Here is a 13,460-nt window from a genome sequence, read left to right as displayed (position 1 = left end):
ACCCACACCTGATCATCATTCCCTGGACACTACTTATAGCCTGTGTTTTGTCATGTTCGTTGTCAAGGGTGTATTCCAGAAAGCTGGTTATGGGACATTATTATATATAATAATTTTACAGCAATATTACAATTACCTTTTCAATATTACTCATCGCAATTTGAATTTTATTCACTTTATTATTTAACCTTTTAAAATGAAATAATATGTAAATCAAATAATGTATGCTGTTATTATTAAACTATTTATTTATATTAAATATTGTATATACTTTGAATTATTTTTATAAAAAATCTCCAAATATCACTGGATGAAAATACACATCTTACAATTTCCAAAAGTTAATGCATGTTAAAAGTGAAGCATTTTAACTCCAGAGGAATGCATATCATTACTCATGTCCACTTATTAGGCAATATTCGATTCATAGGGTTGAATATAGTTGTGGCCTAATGGTTACAGAGCCAGATTTAAAACTCAAAGGTTGCAAGTTTGATTCTCAGGCTGGCAGGTTCCCAATGCTTTAGGTGACCCCCCAATGGGATCACCATGGCATATTTACATATTTACATGGCATTCACATATTTAAACTCTTAATATAATTTTAAATCCATTACATCAAAAAATACATACAAATTATTAGACTCAAGGTTTTTCAAACTGACTTTATTGCTTAAAAATTTATTTTTGATCCTCAGCCTCCTCCTACAGTTTAGTATTGAAAAGCCTTTCTCCAAATTACAATTAGCCTTTCAGGATAAGCCGTTTTCACCTCTCTTTACATTTGGAAAGCTATGGCCTTTTAGCAAACAAAGTCACGAGAAACAAACAAAAAACAATGTATGTGTATTTGAAAGGGATATATTAAGGATACTTGATTATTATGAATATATGACTGTGCCTAACATTTTAAACCTTTACCTGTCGCAGCAGACCTTCATCCTCTTCTGCAAATTAATTATCATGCATTGTGATTGTGGCCAATGTAGTTGTTTCTAGAATTAAGAGTCTTCATTAATATGACGACATCAGCAATGCAAAGTCAGTTTTCAGAAAACCAAATAAAGGGAGATTATTAAAGGAACATGCAGAGAGGGAACAAAAAATAGGTTTAATACTGCCTTCCAAATTACCAATGTGATCAAACACAACACAATTTGGGTAAAATACCATTGTAGACACATTTGTTACCGTTATTTTAACATCTCAACACACTACAGTTTATGAAACAAAGAAGAGTATATATTTTAAACATTATAGTATAAAAATATAAAAAATAGTCTTGCTGTTGTACTGCTTCCTAGTCTGCACTACTTTGACCCTTCCGTTGATTGTACCTGTTTCCTTGCTTGTTATATCTACCCGTGGATGTTTAACTGTCATTGGATGTTTCTGGTTTATTGTGAATGCTACTTTGGATTTTACTCTCCTGTTCGTACCTCTGGATTAAACCAACCAAACCTCAGTTCCTTTGTGTGGCATCATCCTTCTGACCATCTGTAGTGTTACACTAGATCTGACCTACAAACAACAATAACCACACCATAATCTCACCTGCAACGAACCCGGATCCCTTAATCGTTAAACTTAAACTCATTGAACTTCTACACACTCCATAGCCTTCTCACCTCCCCAACCTGCTGCAGTGTCCAGTCCCATGGCCGTCCCTAACCGATATTCCGGTGCAGCGGAACCGGGTTTGTTCTCGAATGCCATTCTGCATATGTCATCTCCCTGCTCACAGGTAAGGCCCTTCTTTGGGCACAGAACGTCTAGGAAACCAGGGATCCTCTCACAGAAACATTGACAGCTTTTCATGGACACTTTAAGACAGTGTTCGGACAGTGCTTCCAGCTTCTTCTTTGTGGGAAAACATGACAAATGGTTGGAAAACGTGTTTTGATTATCGAACGCTCAACTCACACACCCATTAGTTTGCCTATCCTCTTCCCCTGGCTCCAGCGGCCTTGGAACAACTCCGAGACGCCACAATCTTCACCAAACTTGACCTCCGTAGTGCATACAACCTTATCCGCATAAGACCCGGAGATGAATGGAAAACGTCTCGGTTACTTATGTAACTGCTGTTCGCTGATGGAGGGAATGCGACGTTGTGTCGAACCGACAGATGGGGTTTGACTTGAGAACCTATCATCTTCTGACTAGTTTTGAAAAGGCCTATGAAATTTTCATGCTGCATTCATTCACCTTTTGCGACAGATGAAGTTCCTGTTGAAAAACCCACAGCGCTGTGCCTCGTCACGATCTCTAATGAAGTGACGCTGACTGGCCTGGGCATGTCAGACGTGAGCGCCAGCGCGAAATTGTAACCCTACAGTGGAGGGCTATTGGGGAAGCGCTATTTCCTCACTGAGGTAATGCGCTACAGAGACCACTTCCTACCGTAGGGAGGAGTTTAGTGGAGACACCAACTCATTGGAGGAATTTGCGGACTGAATGGAGTACTGCGAGGTGGAGGCCCACCTAGGGTAGGTCATGGGTTACCAAGATGGAAAGCAAATCATGAGGATACATCAGACGGAACCAACCTGCCGTGTGGGGCACAAGGTCCAGTTACAGCTATGTGCTAGATAGCTCCGCTGATATCCGGCCAAAGGAGACTCCGCCAAGCCCGCCACCAGGAAGTGCTTATTGATGGATGGAATGCCCAATAGCACACTGACCCACCCAGGAGGGGAGACAATCAAGATATTTAAAAACTGGTGGTTCGCTTTATTCACAAGGGGGAAACATATAAAACAAAAGGGAACACAATAAAAACTTGACTAACTAAAGAAAAAAGAAAACAAACAGAGTTGCACATGCTCATCATCAGAGTGATGATCTGAACCACCTAAGGGGATAGGCCACTCAGGATCTCCTCGTTCTGTCCAGGAGTAAGAAGTGGAGGTTCCAGGGGTCTGGTCTGGTCTCGTGCAACAACGTGCCCTTCCCCTGCGAAAGACGGTCCTTCTTCAGCGGAATCGGCCAGGGGGGAAGTTGTAATCAGGAGCATTAGCTCCGAGAACCAAGTGTGGTTGGGCAGGTATGGCGCAAATAATAGCACCTGATGCTCCTCTTCCCTGACCCTGCACAGGACCAGAGACAGAGAGCGAACTGTGTTCGATGGATTAACACTGACGTTAATCCCCATATTACCCTCGCTGCTCGCCGTGGCTGACGGGAGGGCAGAAGCAGCTGCTATCACGGAACGAGAAGCAGACGAGGTGGTGGCTGGGTCCATAAGAACACAGCCACCTGTGACCGCAAAGTCTAGATTCTTCATCCGCCAGCAGGGTGGGCAGGACTTGTCCACGAATGTTGCCTGAGTGTGCCGAAGCACTAGAGGCAGACGTTGCTCCGTCCCCCTCCTCTATGAGAGTGTTGCACCTATGAGAACAGCATGGCATGCCACGCTGGAGAAATTAGCTCTTTCAGAAAAAAAACACCTCTGGAACTTACAAGCCTCCCAGGGGAAGTCACTGCCATGGAACAATCCGCTGCACCACGTCGTAAGAATCCAACAATTTGAGTCAGTCTTGTCATCAGATGCGAAGGCTCCGAAGAACAAAATGTGAATTAATGTAGCACTCAGTCTCCCTTTCTTACCCGGATATCCGGGCCAGAGTCCGGCATGCAAATTTCATTGGCCTTTTCAAAACTAGTCAGAAGATGATAGGTTCTCAAGTCAAACCCTATCTGTCGGTTCGACATAACGTTGATAGACTGACAGAAACGGAACCGCTTTCTTTACCCCTTCTGGACACTACGAATACCTTGTGATGGCATTTGGACTAGTTAATGTTCCCTATCTTCCAGAGTTTCATGAATGAAATCTTCCGAGACATGCTCAATCAATTTTTTATAATCTACATCGACGACATCCTCATATACTTCCGCAACCTTCAGTTCCTTTGTGTGGCATCGTCCTTCTGACAATCTGTATTGTTGCAGAAAGAAAATGAAAGAGGTTTGAATTGACACAAGGGTACGCCAAAATGATGACGGAATTCTCATTTTTGGGTTTTATTCATTTTTTTTTTTCACATAAATTTTTACTCATGTTAGTTTATTGTGCAAAAACTAATGTTATCATTTACAATATCTTATTTTAAAAATGTATTAGTAAATGATAAAATTAACATGAACTAACATTGATAAATTATGTTGAAGTAGCTATTGTTCATGCATTTATTAATGTGTTAACAGATACAACCTTTTTGTAAAGTGTTACCCATAATTATTAAACAGATTGGTATTTCATAAATTATTAAAGTTGTCTTGTTTCAAATAATTATTTCTGACTACGAGTCTTTTCACCAAACCCACAGCAGTCTCTTCATGTACATGTACATGTTCATGTGTGAATGTGGTGAGTGATTTCTCAGCATGCTGAACAGACCGTTATTAGAGATGATTATATATGCTTTATATTCCAGATTAGTGAACTATGCTAACTATGTAAATTATTCCTGTCAAAGAGAAGATAATTCTTCAAATCAAAAATGAAACTGATTTACATAAAGAAACAGATGAGTTCTTTATCCTTGTAGGACGAATCAAAACTCACCGTAGAATTTTAAAAACAAGACGGGTGCAATAAAAGGCAGAAAAAATAATCCAGCACCAGCAGCAAAGTATATCCAGGGGTTTAACTCGTTTTCTACATGGAAAAAACGACATAAAGGCATAGTTATTTATACACCTCCTTGAATGTCAAATACACTCACTCAAATGGTATTAAAGGAATGAAGTTTTACACCTCTATGACTTTCTATCGTATTCACTATGCAGAACATAAAAGACGATATATTAAAGAGCGTTGGTTACCAAATAGCCATTGATTTAAATTGTACTGACATTTACTAGAATATCTTCTTTAGTGCCTCAAAGAAGAGTCACATGTTAAATTTAATGTTGGTAAATAAATAATGACAGAATTTATATTTTGGGGTGACCCCTTTAACTACCATAACTCAATAGAAAATTGTGTATCGAAATATTATGGTAGAGCTTGGTTAATATTGTCCACTATATTTCTAAAGTCCTAATGTTACCTGGATTATGGACTGAATGTGTGATTTTCACTCTAAAAATACATAATTAAGCATAAGTATGTCTTTGGAATGTTTCAGATTCTAAAACTACTTACTCAGAAAGCATAATATCTGATGGTCTTTACAAAATGATTATTGCTATTTCATAATTGTTTTGCATTTTACCAGATTACAATTCCTTACTTTCAGGAAGGGCTGATTGTATGATCTTCACTCTCCAACATTCCCTGTTCAGCTCACAACAGTACGTGCCAAAGTCTGAAATCTGTAGATCATGAATAATGATGGAGAAGTTTCCTCTGGCAGCTTGGATGGGGAAAACAGTCACACGTCCATCTCTAGGATCATCAAAGACGATATTCCCATCTTGTGAGATTGTTAGGAAATTTGAAGAGTGTCCCCATCTCCCTCGCTCAGTTTTATTAGTTGTGTTTGGGTTTGTTTTAAAGTGACAGGGCAGAAAGACTTCAGATTTCAGAGAAGCATTGACTGTGAACGTAGCACCTTCACACCTTTCGCAGTGGTCCACTGCTAAAAATGAAAGAGTGATAAACAGATCAAGTTCCAAAATACACAAACACACATCTCTCAACATAAAAAGTAGCTTGTTATCCTTCTTATTCAGAAAAGAAGATTTTTTATTAACCTCAAACATAGCAACAGAAAATGTCTTAAAACATCATACTGTCTATCATAAACATTGATTTATTAACATACCATTTGAAGAGATCAGAAAGCACAATAATATCCCAAACAGTGACAGGCACATCATGCATTTCAAATGAGGTATCTGTAGAAAGTGGCCAACACCTAAACTAGGAACAAGATAGAAGTTGAGAGTAGGTTGATGTCCCCAATTGTTTCCTGTATACACCTCCTCTTACAGACAACCTGAGGATGTCATTTCTAAACTCTGGCATATTATGTATATAATGAATATAGGATGCTTTCCAGATAAGTGCTAAATGCAGTCGTTTTGTGGTCCTAGCATTTTTTTTTTATCTTATTGTGCAACAAATCTTATTGTGCAGCCTACTCTACATCAGGGGTCTTCAACCGGGGGTCGGTTGAGCATCGGTACAGAAATATTACAACCAATGTTCTCTTTATGTTATTTTAACCTGCGTGCGTGCAGTGGAGACAAAAACGTTCATTCGGGCAGATGAAGCAAGCAATGGAAGAAACGTTACATCCCCATCATAAAAACCGGTAGGTAAGGTTAGAATCAGTGCATTCTATCTCTCGTACGTGTTTAAAATCAATGAAGCGCGCACCATGTGGTACTGCTGGTGCAAGTCAAACAAGTTGCCCCGAAAAATATCGCGGACTCGTTGCATCATGTTGCTCTCCTTAGTCTGATATGATGCTTTGCAGAAAAAAAATCTTGTTCATTTTGGTGTAACAACCAAATGGTGATATGGTGATACATGAGAAAGACAACGGAGCTCAGAATGATTAAATAGTGGTGTGTTCTGCATACAGAGACAACCCCTAACTACAATAGAAACATTTGTGTACCGTTAACCTGGGTCAGTTGCATCATCTCATTGAAGCCTCAATAAAAACTAAGGTTAAACAAATGTTTAATTGTCCATCTCACAGCAAAATGAAAATGTTTGATGGTGCAAATCCCTTAAAATAATAAAGCAATCTATAGTAAAAACAAAATGAATACACATAGCAATTTAGCCTATTACAACAACAAGACAATAGGCCTACATTAACATTATTATGTTATAGTATTGCTGTGACAATAGTGTTGTTTCTATTTAAATAGCTCCGTTTACACATTTAGTAGCCTATAGTGGGTCCCTGCTGCATGCATCTATCATAAGTGGTCCTTGCCCCGAAAAATGTTGAAGAACCCTGCTCTACATATTTAGCAATAGGTGCCAATGTTTCTACCTCCGGCCATATTTTATACCATACTAACCACATCCTATTTCATGTGAAATGGTTTTAATAGGATGGCTGCCCAGCTGCAACATTAATAGCCTGTTAACTGTCGGAGCCCTTTTTGAGCCTACACTGTAACGAATTGCTGTAAAAACTACAGCGTTATTTTACAGAAGCTGACTGTTTTTTATATAATACAGAATATTGCTGTAAAGTGCAATGCATTCTGGGGTCACGTGACGGATTAACTCAAATGTACAGAATATTGCTGTAAATTTCAAATCTAAAATGGCGGGATGACCTTCAACACTCGAGATTGGGGTAGTGCGCAAAATGAGTGATTCACACCTGTGGTAAGTGGGAGGGTGGGAGTGAGACGGCCCGTTACAAATACCAGTGTGACAATTTCTTGACCGTGACATCCCTAACGTTAGTTGGATTACATTTCTGTATAAGTACGGTTTTAAGTGTAAGTTACTCTGTGTAATTTGCTTAGAGTTTGTTTGTAGAGTCACTTATACTTAAATGTAGTTTAAATGTAAAAAGCTTAAAGATAAAAGTCTATAGTAACTATTAACTATTGTCACATGTGGTATTGTTTGTTTTAGGACACACTTGCAGGCCACTGGATGCTGACTACTGAAGGTTAGGTTGTGTGTGACGGTGCTCAGCACAGCTTCATGTCTGGCCTTCCCACTCTGTTCATAACATGTTACATATTCAATCTTGAGTACCAGGACGGGGCAGCGTGTATCTTGGAGTCCACTGAAAGGTATTAGTTGAACAACTTCCTTACCTTCATTTTATAGATATGTTAATGTTATATAACTGTTATGACCTTTAAAACAATATTTCTCAGCGAGAGATGGATTTTTTTTAGGGCAAGTTATTTAGAAGTCTCCCCTATTTAACAATAGCAAGCTGATGATTTAATTCACGTGTTTTAATGGAACAGAGAGTGGAACAAGAAGAAGCATCATCTAAAATGTCAGGATACAGAAGAAACAGGTTGCAGTGAACCCACATGTCGCCGCTCTTCTAAACACAATGATGAATATTCAGTGTAATCGATGAAAAGTAAGAAGCATGCACGCACGCACACGCACAGGCACACGCACACGCACACGCACACACACACACACACACACACACAGATCTCATCATTGAATTACATCATTTTATTATTCTCTGTCCCTGACTGTATATGTTGTCCTCTGTTTTTCTCTGACTATAAATTGAATATCTAAAATTATTCTCTTTATTCTCTTCCATAGTTCTAGCTACTTGTTGTGCTCTGATGGATCAAGATGTGGACCGTTTTACAGACTCACTTGGGCCTTGTTTTGCAATGTTGTTACATGATGGTTATGTTGGTTAACGTGTTGTTTAAACATGAATGTTTAAACATTCATTGTTTAAAGAGCCAGGTTGGCTACTATGAAGTTGTAACTGAATAAAAATATTTCATGTACAACAAGGAACAAAATTCTTCTGTAATGTATTTTTTATCAATTAAAAATAATTAAACACTGTATATCCAGTATGCAAAACATACTGGATATACAGTGATTTATGTATTTCTTCTAAATACAGTAAATTAAAATCAAGCAATTTGCTGTAAAAAATACAGCATTATACTGTTGCTATTCAAAATTTAAAAAAAATCCTGTATTCTGCAATTACAGTAAATGCCTGTAAATTAAATTACAGTACTGTGGCTGTAAAATTTTAAGTAACTGGCTGGTAGCCCTGCTGTCAGTAATTTACTGTAAATTTTACAGGATTTTTTTACAGTGTACGTATGAAAACGCATGTTGGAACTACAATGGCTGTAACTCATGAATTCTTTGTAATACAGACTTAAGGTTGGTCTTGTTTGAAAGAAGAAAAGTAGCTGATTATTGCTATAAGAAAATCACACACGCACACACACACACACAAATTAAAGGTATGTTAGATATATTGTAAAAAAAGTTTATGTTTTTCTTTGATTAAAAAATAAATAAAAAAATAAGGGTCTTAAAAGGATAACAAAAATCCAAGCACACTCTTTATAAAAAATAATCAATTACTCTCCCTACATAAATTATTTAAAAAAATACCAAAGAAATCTGTATTCTAGAGTCTTAGACCTTTCCAATGATATATAGTTTGTCATGATTCGATTAGAAATTACATGCACAATATCGAAGCAAACATAGATTTCCCATATACTGGATGGGTGGTACACCAGTTAAGTACACCAGTGACAATTCTTTTCTAAGACAATCAGAAAGCTTTTATTCGCTTTCTAACAAAACAGGCATCTTTGGCAAAAGTTTTTTGCCTAAATAAAACTGACTTATCTCATTGATTATACTCTTTGTTTTGCATCATTTGCATCAATTTCCAAAGTATTAATTAGTAAAAAAAGATATTTAGTTTTTTTTTCACATTAGAGTGCAAATGGAAAAGGTTTGTTTTAGTAATTCCGAATAAATCCGAATTAACTCAAAAATAACAGAAAAAACAATCAGTAATCCTGTTCCTGAGAGAACATCTACTCCGTATTTTATTACCATTTTGGACAATTTCCAGTATCATATCATTTGTTTATTGAGATGAGGAGTTGAGTCATGCATGTTAAATAAAGGAGACCTAAAAAAATTTTACAGGAAAATTTTACATTATTATGCAGAACTGGATTTGAGGATTTAGTTGACTTAACTTATTTTCCAAAGTAAGTTAAACTAAAATGTAGTGTGTACTTTCTATAAGATATTGGGCCCTATAGTACACCCGGTGCAATGCAACGCAAGGCAAAGCGCAAGTGTTTTTGCTTGATTCAGCCGGACGCAATTCTCATTTTCCCGTCCTGCGCCTGTTGTTTAAATAGCAAATGCATTTGCACTCATTTGTGCGCACATGGGCATGCTGGTCTAAAAAAGAGGTGTGTTCGGGCGCATTGCTTTTTTTAACAGTATATTATTACTTTTTTCAGTTTGGATATCTCAACAGATTCCACAATAGGTAATAATCATGTAAACACAGCAAACATTTTACATCGCATTTCCCCTCCTCTCAGCCCCTTTCAGGTGCATTGTTGGTGCGTTTTTATTTTGAGGAACTGAAAATAGACTGCATCATAGCCTAACTCAAACATGGTCTAAAGTCAATGCCGCAATACATGTTTTTGTTATTTAAAGAGCGCGTTAGCAATTTGCGTAATGTGCAATATCTTGATTTGTCTACAGAAAGTAACTTATGTTACAGCCTTGCAGCCAAAGAATTCCCCACTGTCATTCTAATGGATGTGATTCGTGTTATTGGACGGACTTTAAAAATATAAGTGAGGACAGAATCAAGGTCTCTCAAGATAATATTCTTTTTCTTAATAAAATGAAGGAAGGAACTCATAATGGGCATTATGAGATGCCGTCACCCTTAAAGGAAATATTGATTTCCCTTTCAGTCAGTCTCTCAACGTTGTTTTGAGAGAGGGACTGGGGTTTGATCTTGAGAACCTGTTATCTCCGAGAGGATTTAAAAACGCCAATGAACTTGGGGAATGGCACCCGCACAACAGTCTCCACCCTGTGGCATATGAGTATTGGCGCACATTCATTCATCTTTTTTTCTTCAGAACCTGCTGAGAAAACTACTACACTGCTGGACTTAAGAAGTGTGCAGTGAAACTACACCTGGGCATTTCGGCAGCGAGCCACAGAGCATCTAAAAGAGCAAATTTCTCACAGTTGTGGGCATGTCTTGCAGCTGTGTACTTGGATGTGACAGACTCATCCCTGGTGGAACGTGCAGCCGCGATGCACCACAGACATCTGCCACTTGGAGGGGTCGACCAAGGCTCCCTTCCAAGGCTTGTAAGCTCTTTCAACACTCGTGTCGAAAGCTTACAGTGCTGTGGGTCAAGCTACTTCCGCCCTTCACGCTTGGCAGCCTTCAGGTTTTTCAGGCCAAGGTTATGAATGACTTCTATGATGGGAAGACCGACCTCGCTCGCATGCGATCTGTGCACCACCACTGACCTGGGGCCCCAAGCAACAAAGGCCCTGGTTTGGATGATGCACACGCCGGTGGTCAAGGAAAGACATCTGCGGCTCAACCTTGTGTAGATGAGTGACTCTCAGAAGGCCCGCCTGCCAGCCGCTCTGCCAGCCACCGAACCACTCCCCCAAGGGAAGGTGAAACAGTTCCTCCCACTAATTCCTCTGTTATGGTACTTGGGTGCCTTGGAGCACACCAGCCCGTTGCGATGTCTAGAAAAAGCGATCCATCTCTGCTATGCGATCCAGTTTGATCCCGCCTGCGGCAGAGGGCGGTGTAGCGGAGGCAGAACAGGGGGAGGGACGAAGGGCCAGGCCTGTGTAGGGGAACAAGGCTCTGGCCGTGGTGTGGAGGCGGACCTGGACCGTGGAGGCCGACAAGAGGCCAGGGAGGCGCAGACAGGGCTGGAAGCCTGGGCGTGGCAGGCAGGGCTGGAAGCCTGGGAGTGGCAGCTTTCTTGTGAGCGGCCTCAGGATTGGAAGTGCAGCGCACAGCCCAGACAAACCACAGAGCTGCAGCCACAATCAATAGAGCCGACTAGAGTGACAAGACCTCAGGAACAGCTGCCTCCGGAATCACCGGACTTGGAACCACCAGTGAAGTGACCATGATGACTGGTGGATCTGGGCTGGCAACCATCTTGCAAACGGGCTCTGTACAGGCTGCCACGTTGCGAACAGGCTCCGGACTGGCGGCCATATTGCAGCTGACATCTTCCTTCACCTCGCCTACGGTGAATGTGGAACCAGACCACAGCAATGCATAATCCATAAATTCGGTTAGCAACCCTCAAGGACCATTAAGATTGCGGTCATCACAAAGTGTTTGATTTTAATCCTTTAAAAAAAAAACTATGAGTGCAAAATCAGGTAAATCTGTAAAATTATTACTTAGTTTTACGCATATGTTTGTACTGTTTAAGCTACATCAAAACACCATTAGGTATTACGTGGTTATAGAACGCTAAACAAAAGTCTCATATATGTTAGAGAAAAGGTTAATTTATATGTTCAAATTTAGCAGCACTTGAAGGCCAGTAAGCTTTTATGTCTCAATCTTTGCATTTCTTGGTATGCACTAGTTTGCACACATTTGTTAAATCAGTTATCCATAGTAACTGAATATAATATATATAATATAAAATGTCAATGTTAAACTATGCATCGTAAATGAAACTAAAATGTAATAAAATAACATTGTGCTTCCTATTCCATGTCCATAAGCCATTTTCTGCAGGACTGTTCAACCTGTTGAATGAACTTAACATTCCAAGCTGATTAGTTTATCTAGTTTGCACAACTAATCATCATAAGTGTATGAAACGAGATACTTAATTTAAAGGGGTCATTTCATGAAAAACATACTTTTTCCATGTTTAAATGCTAAAATCGGGTCTAAGGGACCTGCAGCAACTTAAAAGTTGATAAAATGTCACTGTGACACGTTTGTCCATTCACTATTAGAAAGCATGTGTGTGGCTTGTTAACATGCGACGGGATTGTTCGGTGTAATTTAATTTTAATTTAGAGAAATAGCGATGCATTTGTCTTGAGAATCTTCGCTTCAGAAAACTGTGTCATTGGTTTGTAAACACGTGACGCGCTTCTTTCTGCCAACAGGGACCGGAGGGGCTTCGCGAATGGCCCCGGGGGAAACAGGTGTGCATATCCAAAACAATGTGTTTGGTGTTCAGAGACGAGACCTTGTTTCTCGTTCTCTTTATGTGACCCTACTTTAATGTTTTGATGCTGGAAGCACAGGCTCACTGCACAGTTTATGCTGAAAAGGGGGCGGAGACTAGCAGCTCTCTTGCATTTAAAGAGACACACAAACCCAAACAGCGCGTTTCTCCTCACATGCAAAAGTGGGCATGTAGTGCAGGGTATATTAAAAGATCTGTGGTGTTTTTTTAGCTAAAACTTCACAAACACACTCTGGGGACACCAGAGATTTATTTAACATCTAGTGAAACCATTCGAACAACCGCTCCTTTAAACAACTAAAGATGTGTTGGTCTTACTTATTTTATCTCCGATTTACTATTAATTCTAAGTTCAAAGAACTCTGTGTGAAACAACTAATGTTTTTTTAGCATCTGAACTCAATATTTTAAGGCAGCCAGGTTACAAATTATTTTAAGTTAATTTAACTGGTTATTTATTACAGTGTAAGCTTTTATATTTCTTGCTATACATTTGTATGTATGCATTAGTTTGCATATCTTTGTTACATAATTTTCCCCTAGTAACATGTGTCAAAATAAAATAACATTCTGCTAGTTATGTAATGTCCATTAGCCATTTTTATGCAGTACTTTTCGACTTGTTGAATGAACTTAATATTCAAGTAAGATTAACTATTCTTGGAAAACGTAACCTGGCTGCCTTAAAAAGATAAGTTAATTCAACAAGCTGTTTAGTTTAGCTAGTGTTTATCTAGTTTGCACAACTAATAATTATAAGT

The sequence above is a fragment of the Triplophysa dalaica genome, chromosome 9, assembly GCF_015846415.1.
Source record: "Triplophysa dalaica isolate WHDGS20190420 chromosome 9, ASM1584641v1, whole genome shotgun sequence".
Lineage (NCBI taxonomy): Eukaryota > Metazoa > Chordata > Actinopteri > Cypriniformes > Nemacheilidae > Triplophysa > Triplophysa dalaica.
The sequence above is the reverse complement of the archived record's forward strand: the minus strand, read 5'-3'. Positions refer to the sequence as shown.